Below are 9076 nucleotides of genomic sequence, written 5' to 3'. Positions count from 1 at the left end.
GATCACACAGCGGGGTGGCATCGCTGGATCCAGGGACAAGGTGAGTAACTTGCCTGTGAATCCAGCGAGAAGGTAAGCCGCGCCGCGCCGCTGCACACTCTGCACGTCCACCCCCGTTAATTGCGCGATAAAAATATTGACGGCGTTAACATGGGTTTGCGTTAACGCCGTTAATATCGCGTTTAACGCACAGCCCTAATATATATATATATATATATATATAATATATATATATATATATATATATATATATATACACACACACACACACACCATATACACCACATACCTATATCAGGGAACATGCTATCAATGACAGCGCCACAGTGAAGAACGGGGAAGCTGTGTTTACACACAGCTCTCCTCGTTCTTCAGCTCCGGGGATCGATCACGGGACTCCAGCGGGGATCGGGTCCTGCCGTCACGGAGCTTCGGACCGTGGTCACCTAAAGAGGACGTACAGGTACGTGCTTGTGCCCAGCCGTGCTATTCTGCCGATGTATATGTGCAGGAGGTGGTCCTTAAGTGGTTAACCACTTCCCAGCCATTAGTACAGTGACAGTGCATTTTTTTTTTAGCAGTGATCACTGTATTGATGTCCATCTGCCCGCCACAACATTGCAGTCCCGCAATAAGTCACTGATTGCTGGAATTAAGGCTCCGTTCATACCTAGGCGCCACAGATCGTGGGCAGAATCGCAGCAAATTGCACACCGCCCGTGCAGCCCCCGTCACTTCCAATGGTACCCCCGGTCGCAGGGTGATTTCGCCTCGTTTTTTGCCTGAAGAATCGCGGTAAAATCGCACAAAAATCGCACAAACAAAATTGCAGGACGCCTGTCGCCCCAAAAGAACACTCCAGGACCCCTAGATGTGAAGGGAGCCTAACCCAGTATAAAAAAATAAATTACAATTCCAGTATATATCCCATAGTTTGCAGACGCGATAACTTTTGCGTAAACCAATCAATGTACGCTTATTGGGATTTCTGTTTACCAAACATTTGTAGCAGAATACATATTGGCCTAAATTGATGAAGAAATTCGATTTTTTTTATAGCAGAAAGTAAAAAATGTTTTTTTTTTTTTTTTCAAAATTGTCTATTTTTTTTTGTTTATAGCGCAAAAAATATAAAACCGCAGTGGTGATCAAATACCACCAAAAGAAAGCTATATTTGTGGGAAAAAAATATATAATTTTTATCTGGGTGCAGCATTACACGATCGCATAATTGTCAGGTAAAGTAACGCAGTGCCATATCACAAAAAATGGCCTGGTCGTGAATGATGGGTAAATCTTCTGGAGGTCCAGTGGTTAAAGGGGTTACCAAAAGTTTGGTAAAAGGTACACATGTCAATTAAAGTGACCCTGTCCTTAAAATAAATGTAAAAACAAAGCGCTCTCTTCAGAAGCAAAATGTAAACATAAAACCCCCTGCTGCCTGCTAAGCGGATCGCTGCAATAATCAAAGGAAACCGCCGCTTGAAGAATCTTCAGAACACAAAACTTGTGGGTTTGTCTAACTCTCGTGTACCTCGCTGTGCTCAATGGTTCCTCACCCTGGGTCCAGTGACACAGGAGGATGCTACCATTTAATCCAGAAGACTGAGGACATCTAGTGGTGGAAAAGTAGTGCTGCAGGGGACAGCCCCATATTGAACGTAAGTTTTGAAGTAAAACCTGCCCTTTTAATTTAATTTCCTACTTTTCTAATATTTTTTAATAGTTTTTGAAGCAGCAATACAAAGTATGACATATTTTGCACCATACATTTTCAAACAAATGTGACGCAGGGTTTCCAGCATGTTTGCTTGGCACACACTCAGAACCATCGCCATTTATTTATTTTATAAATTGCCTCTCTGATCATTGAGTTTATGGTGGTGATTCGATGTCCAGTGGCCAAACTGGAGGCGAAGGAGCTGACAAAAGGTGAAGGACTTACCTAGAAAATTGGTGTCCCTCCTGCTTGGCTAATATATGTATATCACAAGACTGGCTGTACTGAACAACATTTCCATTGGCAGGCAGGCAGGCAGGCCCGGACTGGCCATAGGGCATACCGGGAAAATGCCTGGTCGCCCGCGACAGCCCGCAGGTCACTTCTCTGTAATGTAGGGGGGTCTGTATGGGCTGTTTTGTAGAGGGGGGCTGTAATGTAGGGGGTCTGTTCTGTAGGGAGGGGGTCTGTGTAACATGCAGGGGGTCTGTGTAACATGCAGGGGGTCCAGAGCTGTTAGGGTGATGTCTGTGTAACAAACTGTGGGAGGCTGTATAATGTAATGGGGTCCAGAGGTGCAGGGTGCTGTGTAATGTAAAAGGGTCCAGAGGTGCAAGGTGCTGTGTAATGTAAAGGGGCCCAGAGGTGTAGGGTGCTGTGTAATGTAAAAGGGTCCAGAGGTGTGTGCTATGTAATGTAAAGGGGTCCAGGGTGCTGTGTAATGTAAAGGAGTCCAGAGGTGCAGGGTGCTGTGTAATGTAAAGGGGTCCAGAGGTACAAGGTGCTGTGTAATGTAAAGGAGTCCAGAGGTGCAGGGTGCTGTGTAATGTAAAGAGATCAGAAGGTGCAGGGTGCTGTGTAATGTAAAGGGGTCCAGAGGTACAAGGTGCTGGAACCCCACATCCAATCATTAACTGCCGCCGCGGGCTGCTCAGTCTAAAATGCCCGGGCCTATTTTTTGTCCCAGTCCGGGCCTGTTGGCAGGTAATATGTGCTGTATTTAGAATTTATATTTTTTTGTTTGCTTGTGCTCTAGTTTATTCCACCGAGCATAGATGATGATTACACTTTAGACCTTTGGCAAGCTGATTCAATTCTTCTGCACTCTGTGATATGTCATATACTGTATCTGTGTAGAGTGGTGTAATGATTAATAATACTGCTAGCAGCCTGATATCTCCTTCCAGCAAAAACATCCATCACATCTTCACCTTTGCAGATATACTTTCATAATTCCAGAATTCTAACACAATTCTTCAGCCAGCTGTCCATGTGAAAGGGAATTTTCCTTGCTTTCTACCATGTTGCCTCCATCTGAGGTTCATTCAAAAGAAGAAAGAGGATTTTTAAATAGGAATAGGAAAAGGATTGTAATAGGAAAAAAAGTGTCAAAATAAAGTAAAAAATATAAGATTTTTTTTTTTTTTTTTTTAATGCGCCCCGTCCCAACGAGCTTGTGTGCAGACGCGAATGCATACGTGATCAGCGCCCGCATATGAAAACGGTGTTCAAACCACACATGTGAGGTATCGCCAAAAGCAATAATTCTCCCTAGAACTCCTCTGTAACTCAAAACATACAACCTGTAGAATTTTTTAGATGTCGCCCATGGAGATTTTTAAGGGTAAAAGTTTGTCGCCATTCCACGAGCCGGTGCAACTTTCAAGCGTGACATGTTGGGTATCAATTTACTCGGTGTAACATTATCTTTCACAAGATAAAACAACATTTGGTTACCTTTACTGTTGTCTTATTTTTTTATTCAAAAAAGGTGATTTTTTCCAAAAAAAGTGCGCTTTTAAGACCGCTACGCAAATACGTTGTGACAAAAAGTATTGCAACGACCGCCATTTTATTCTCTAGGGTGTTAGAACCCCCTACACATTATATATATTTTTCTAAGTAATTTTCTAGCAAAAAACTAAATGTTTAACTTGTAAATGCCAAATCTCAGAGAGAGGCCCAGTCTTTAGGTGGTTAAAATGTCAGGCCCCGTACACACGACCGAGTTTCTCGGCAGAATTCAGCCAGAAACTCGATCGGAGCCGTATTCTGTACACTTTTCAGCGAGGAAGCCGACGAGGAACTCGTCGGGCCAAATAGAGAACATGTTCTCTATTTCGTCGTTGTTCAATGAGGAAAGTCGACGAGGAACTCAATGTGTTTGGCACGCCGAGTTCCTCGGACGTGTGTACGGGGCCTAACACAAAACTGCATCACAGATGTCATTATATAATATTTATTTATATACGCTCACTTTATTGCTAAAATTACTCTGAAATTTAAGCTGTAGCTGGGTGTAGTAAGATGTCCGCTTGGGTGTCCTATCAGAATATCGCTACATGTCAGAAGCTGAAGTGTTTGTAACGCATAGCGTGTTGCGGAACGCATGTTGGAATGCATAGCTCCATGGAACGCATGTTGGAATGCATAGCTCCATGGAACGCATGTTGGAATGCATAGCTCCATGGAACGCATGTTGGAACACATAGCGCATGCACAGTAAGTAATTTCTGATCAGACCATCTCTTTGGTTACACAATCTGATGGGTATCAGTAATCCGATAGAATACCAGCTCCTTCTCATTAGCCTCCAGCATATGCCTGTGCTCCTTGTTTACACCTCGTGACAGATGATGGAGATTTGTCACGTTGGATGACAGTTACTTGGGTTGGAGTCACAATATGAAATATGAGATCTGCCTAGAATCGGAGGTTGTAACTAAATGCTATAGGGCCCCAGTACTAAGTCTTATAGTTAATAATAAACATTTTAAAATACCTTCTTTAGATTTGTTCCCCGTTTTTTCCACTTATATCAGCTGGGCATTCTTAAAGGATCAGTCCACACTAAGCAGATTGTCAGTGTTGGGTAGATGCTGGAGCACAGGGCCATCAGACCATTCTCATCGGTTTAACCGATCGTGTGTACGCGGCATTAGAGTTACAGAGAAGGTTTAGCACTAGAATTATTGCTCTCGCTCGAACGTTTGCGGCGATACCTCACATGATGTAAACATCCCTTGTAATAAAAAAAAGGATTACAGGTCCTCTTTATGGAGAGATCTGGGGTCAAAAATACCCTATATCTCTTATGCACCTTTTAAAAGCAAAAGATCTAAAAAAAAAAATTAGATCTTTTGCTTTAAAAAAAAAAGACTTCCCACTTGGACCGGAAGTAACGTCATGACATCACTCTGGTCCTCCAACACCATAGAGGTGATCAAAGAGTATATACTCTTTCGCCTATGTGAGCAGCCGTCTGATCGTTTCTCGGGCGATCCACTCGGAATGGTTTCATGAGAAAGCCGGCTGCAAAAAACGGTACTGGGGTTGTGGTTGATATCTTCAGCCATGATCCCGGTAAACCTTGTGCAAACCTCAACGTATATATATGTATTGCGGATGGCAAGTTGTAAAAATTTTTTATTTCATGTTGCTTAAAGGAAAATATAAAAACGCTTTAATATTTGCCTGGCATTCTTCAAAACTAGCTGCTCCTGTGTTTCTCCAGCTCTGTGGAGTCCTGGGTAATATTACCAGCTCGGTATTTCACAGTGATAATGTCATATTTGTTATACTAGGAAGGCTTCTTAACGTGTGCGTCCGTGGAGAGACATGTGCCTTCCCCACGGGGCGACATTCCGCTCAAATCGCTTCCAATTTTGCTCCGTCTACTCCAAGTCGCTCTCATAAGCTCCCCAGTGAGGATTCTGCCGCCCCAGTGAGCCTAATAAAGGGGAATGATTGGATCAGTTATACTAATGTGCTGTATTTTGCGTCAGCGTGTGATTAATTGCACGGTGTTTGCGTTAATTAAGTTTGACAGCCTGGGTTTGTAGATACAGTATCGTGAAAGCAGAGCATTATTGTGTAAATTGTAGGTTTGATTTCCTAATAAAGCAGGATTATTATTATCCTTTATGAATGAAAGATCAGCGTGTTATGTAACATCGTACATTAGGAAATAAAGGGGGGCAGATTACAAACCTCGGACAAAACACGTACAACGTTGAAAATGAGAGGAGGGGGCTCCACTCAAACAAGTCTACAAAGTAAGGTTCTCCAGAGAGCAGGGCTTTTCAACTGGGTGCAGGGTCCATGTTGATGGGCTTTGGACTTGTGTCGATGAGAACAGCTTATGCATTAGGGTGTGCACCCCAAAGAGCAAACACACATGCATGTGTATGTATGTATATACTCTTATAAGTAATGTATTAAAACATGGACAGTGTCAGTTGGGCAGTGGATGGTGTCAATCAGTAGGGTAGTGGACATTGTCAGTAGGGCAGTGGACGGTGTCAGTAGAGCAGTGGATGTTGTCAGTAGGGAAGAGGTTAGTGTCAGTAGAACAGTGGATGTTGTCAGTAGGGAAGAGGATAGTGTCAGTAGAGAAGTGGATATTGTCAGGAGGGCAAAGGTTAGTGTCAGTAGGACAGTGGATGGTGTCAGTAGAGTAGTGGACGTTGTCAGTAGGGAAGAGGTTAGTGTTAGTAGGACAGTGGATGTTGTCAGTAGGGAAGAGGATAGTGTCAGTAGAGAAGTGGATATTGTCAGGAGGGCAAAGGTTAGTGTCAGTAGGACAGTGGATGGTGTCAGTAGAGTAGTGGACGTTGTCAGTAGGGAAGAGGTTAGTGTCAGTAGGACAGTGGATGGTGTCAGTCAGTAGAGTAGTGGACTTTGTCAGTAGGGAAGAGGTTAGTGTCAGTAGGACAGTGGATGGTGTCAGTCAGTAGAGTAGTGGATGTTGTCAGTAGGGAAGAGGATAGTGTCAGTAGGGAGGAGGATAGTGTCAGTAGAGAAGTGGAGATTGCCAGGAGGGCAAAGGTTAGTGTCAGTAGGACAGTGGATGGTGTCAGTCAATAGAGAAGTGGATATTGTCAGGAGGGCAAAGGTTAGTGGTCAGTAAGGCAGTGGATGTTGTCAGTAGGGCAGAGGTTACTGTCAGTAGAATAGTGGATGGTGTCAGTAAAGCAGTGGACATTGTCAGAAGAGCACATGATGCTCAACTACACAGCAGAGTGCATGAGCACAGGGCCGGTGCTACCACCAGGCAAACTAGGCAGTCGCTTAGGGCAGGGCTGCTTGTTTCCCTACTCTCCATCTCAGTGCTATGTACGTTTTCGGTGCTGTATTATAAATACCTCTGTGATAAATGGTACAACCTCTAGTGGGCACTGCTGGGATAAAGCGCGCACATCTAGGGAGATGCAGGAGATCCCTCTCCTGCCTGTTACTCAGGCAGCCGCTCTGTAGTGTCATCATAGAGGCGCAGCACCGGAGGACATGTCCTGATGAAATGGGAGCAAACATCCCCTGCACACCTCTATAATCAATGCTCTCTACTGCAGCCGCGTGCTTCCTCTAGTGCCAGCTTCTGTAGTATTGATGCTCGGACAAAGGGGGTGGGGCCATGGGACGGGGCCAGGGGCGGCAAAATGAAGTTTCAGCTAGGGGTGTCAAAAATCCTTGAACCAGCCTTGCATGAGCATCATTGGAAATGTAGTTTCAAAGGTTGCCAAGGTTCACCATCACTGCTATAGAGTGCAGTGGCGGTGCGTCCATAAGGGTGCACGGGCGCTGCCCCCTCTCTCCTGCCACCCCCTCTAACACCATAGATAGATTCATGCATTGCATGAATCTATCTATGGTCGCCGCTGCCACCCCCTATTCAGGCGTCAGACCCTTTTCGGGCTCCGGGAACCTGAATTACAGAGGCGGGTATTTTTTGGAAGCACCTAATTAGAGCCATAGGCTCTAATAGGTGTCCAAAAAGGTGAACAACGGGCGACATGCTGGGAGCTCACAGTTCACTCAGCATTGTGTTAGGAAAGCAAAGGAATATTCGCTTTCCTAACACTGAACCGCCTCTCAGCCAATCAGGTGCTCCGGTCTATTACCTGTCACCTGATTGGCTGAAACGACAGGTGCTGTGATTGGATGCCTATCAGGCGTCCAATCATAGCAGAGGACAGGAAGAGACGATGGGAGAAGACATCGAGGAGCGTATAGGACACCGCCGCCGTGACCCACTGAGACAGATAAGTGCCGGGCGGGCGGGGGATGCACACAGGCAGCATTTGATGTGCACAGTAGCAGCAATTGATGGGCACACTGGCAGCATTTGATGGGCACAGTAGCGGCAATTGATGAGCACACTGGCAGCAATTGATGGGTACAGTAGCTGCGTTTGATGGCACAGTGGTGGCAATTTATGGGTACAGTGGCTGCGTTTGATGGGCACAGTGGCGACAATTGATGGGCACAGTGGCTGCATTTGATGGTACCGTGGTGGGAATTTATGGGTATATTGGCTGCGTTTGATGGCACAGTGGCTGCGTTTGATGGGCACAGTGGCTGCGTTTGATGGGCACAGTGGCTGCATTTGATGGCACAGTGGCTGCGTTTTGATGGGCACAGAAGCTGTGTTTGATGGGCACAGTGGCAGAAATTGATGGGCACAGTTGCTGCGTTTGATGGGGGGGGGGGGTTCAGTTTGTTTGCACCCCCCTCCCCATAAATTTTGAGCACCAGCTGCCACTGATAGTGTCACTTGAGTCTGCTGCCCATGCTGACATCACATCCAAGATCTCTCAGTTTTTGACTGTCTATTAAAGGGAGGCTTAAAAAAACAGCATATATAAATACACTGATTGCACAGGCTGTATAACCGTATTGGAAGATGTTTGTTGAAAGGAATGGTTTGGTGACAGGGTCTCTTTAATTTCCTTTATCTGATTTTCCCAGGGATGACACCTTGGACTATGTTTGTGTTTTCCCGGCTTTGTCTCTCCTAGATGTGTTTGTATCTCACCAGGGACTGCGGAGAATTAGAATAACGATGTTTTGCAGTCTGCTTTAGGTTCTGCCATGTCTGCTGAGGCCGATTCTCCTCCCCTCATTAAAAGTCTGGCAGGGTACCAGGGCAAGCGGGGACACCTTGCTCTTCCAACGCGCGCTCCCCCTCCCCTCGCCGTCCTTGAGAAAATGCAGCTATATAAACATCGCCATTGGAATAGGAAATGTGCGGGGGAGTTTCAGCATCCACAGAACATTGCATTATGCCGTGACCTAGGGAAGTCAAATCTATGTTTTTTTTTTTCTGCTTAGCATCTTTATTTGTACGCAACAAAAGGGTGCAAGAGCTGCTTAGAGGAGTTATAAGACTCTATGTAGATCACGTAACAGGCAGCCATCTTTCTCTTTGCGAAGTAACCAGGGCGTTGATTTACTAAAGCTGGAGAGTGAGAAATCTGGTGCAGCTCTGCATAGAAACCAATCAGCTTCCAGGCTTTTTTGTCAAAGCTTAACCACCGTCAGGGCCGCCATCAGGGGGGTACAGGCAGTACACCTGTA

Source organism: Rana temporaria, chromosome 6 (genome assembly GCF_905171775.1).
Source record: "Rana temporaria chromosome 6, aRanTem1.1, whole genome shotgun sequence".
Classification (NCBI taxonomy): domain Eukaryota; kingdom Metazoa; phylum Chordata; class Amphibia; order Anura; family Ranidae; genus Rana; species Rana temporaria.
The sequence above is the reverse complement of the archived record's forward strand: the minus strand, read 5'-3'. Positions refer to the sequence as shown.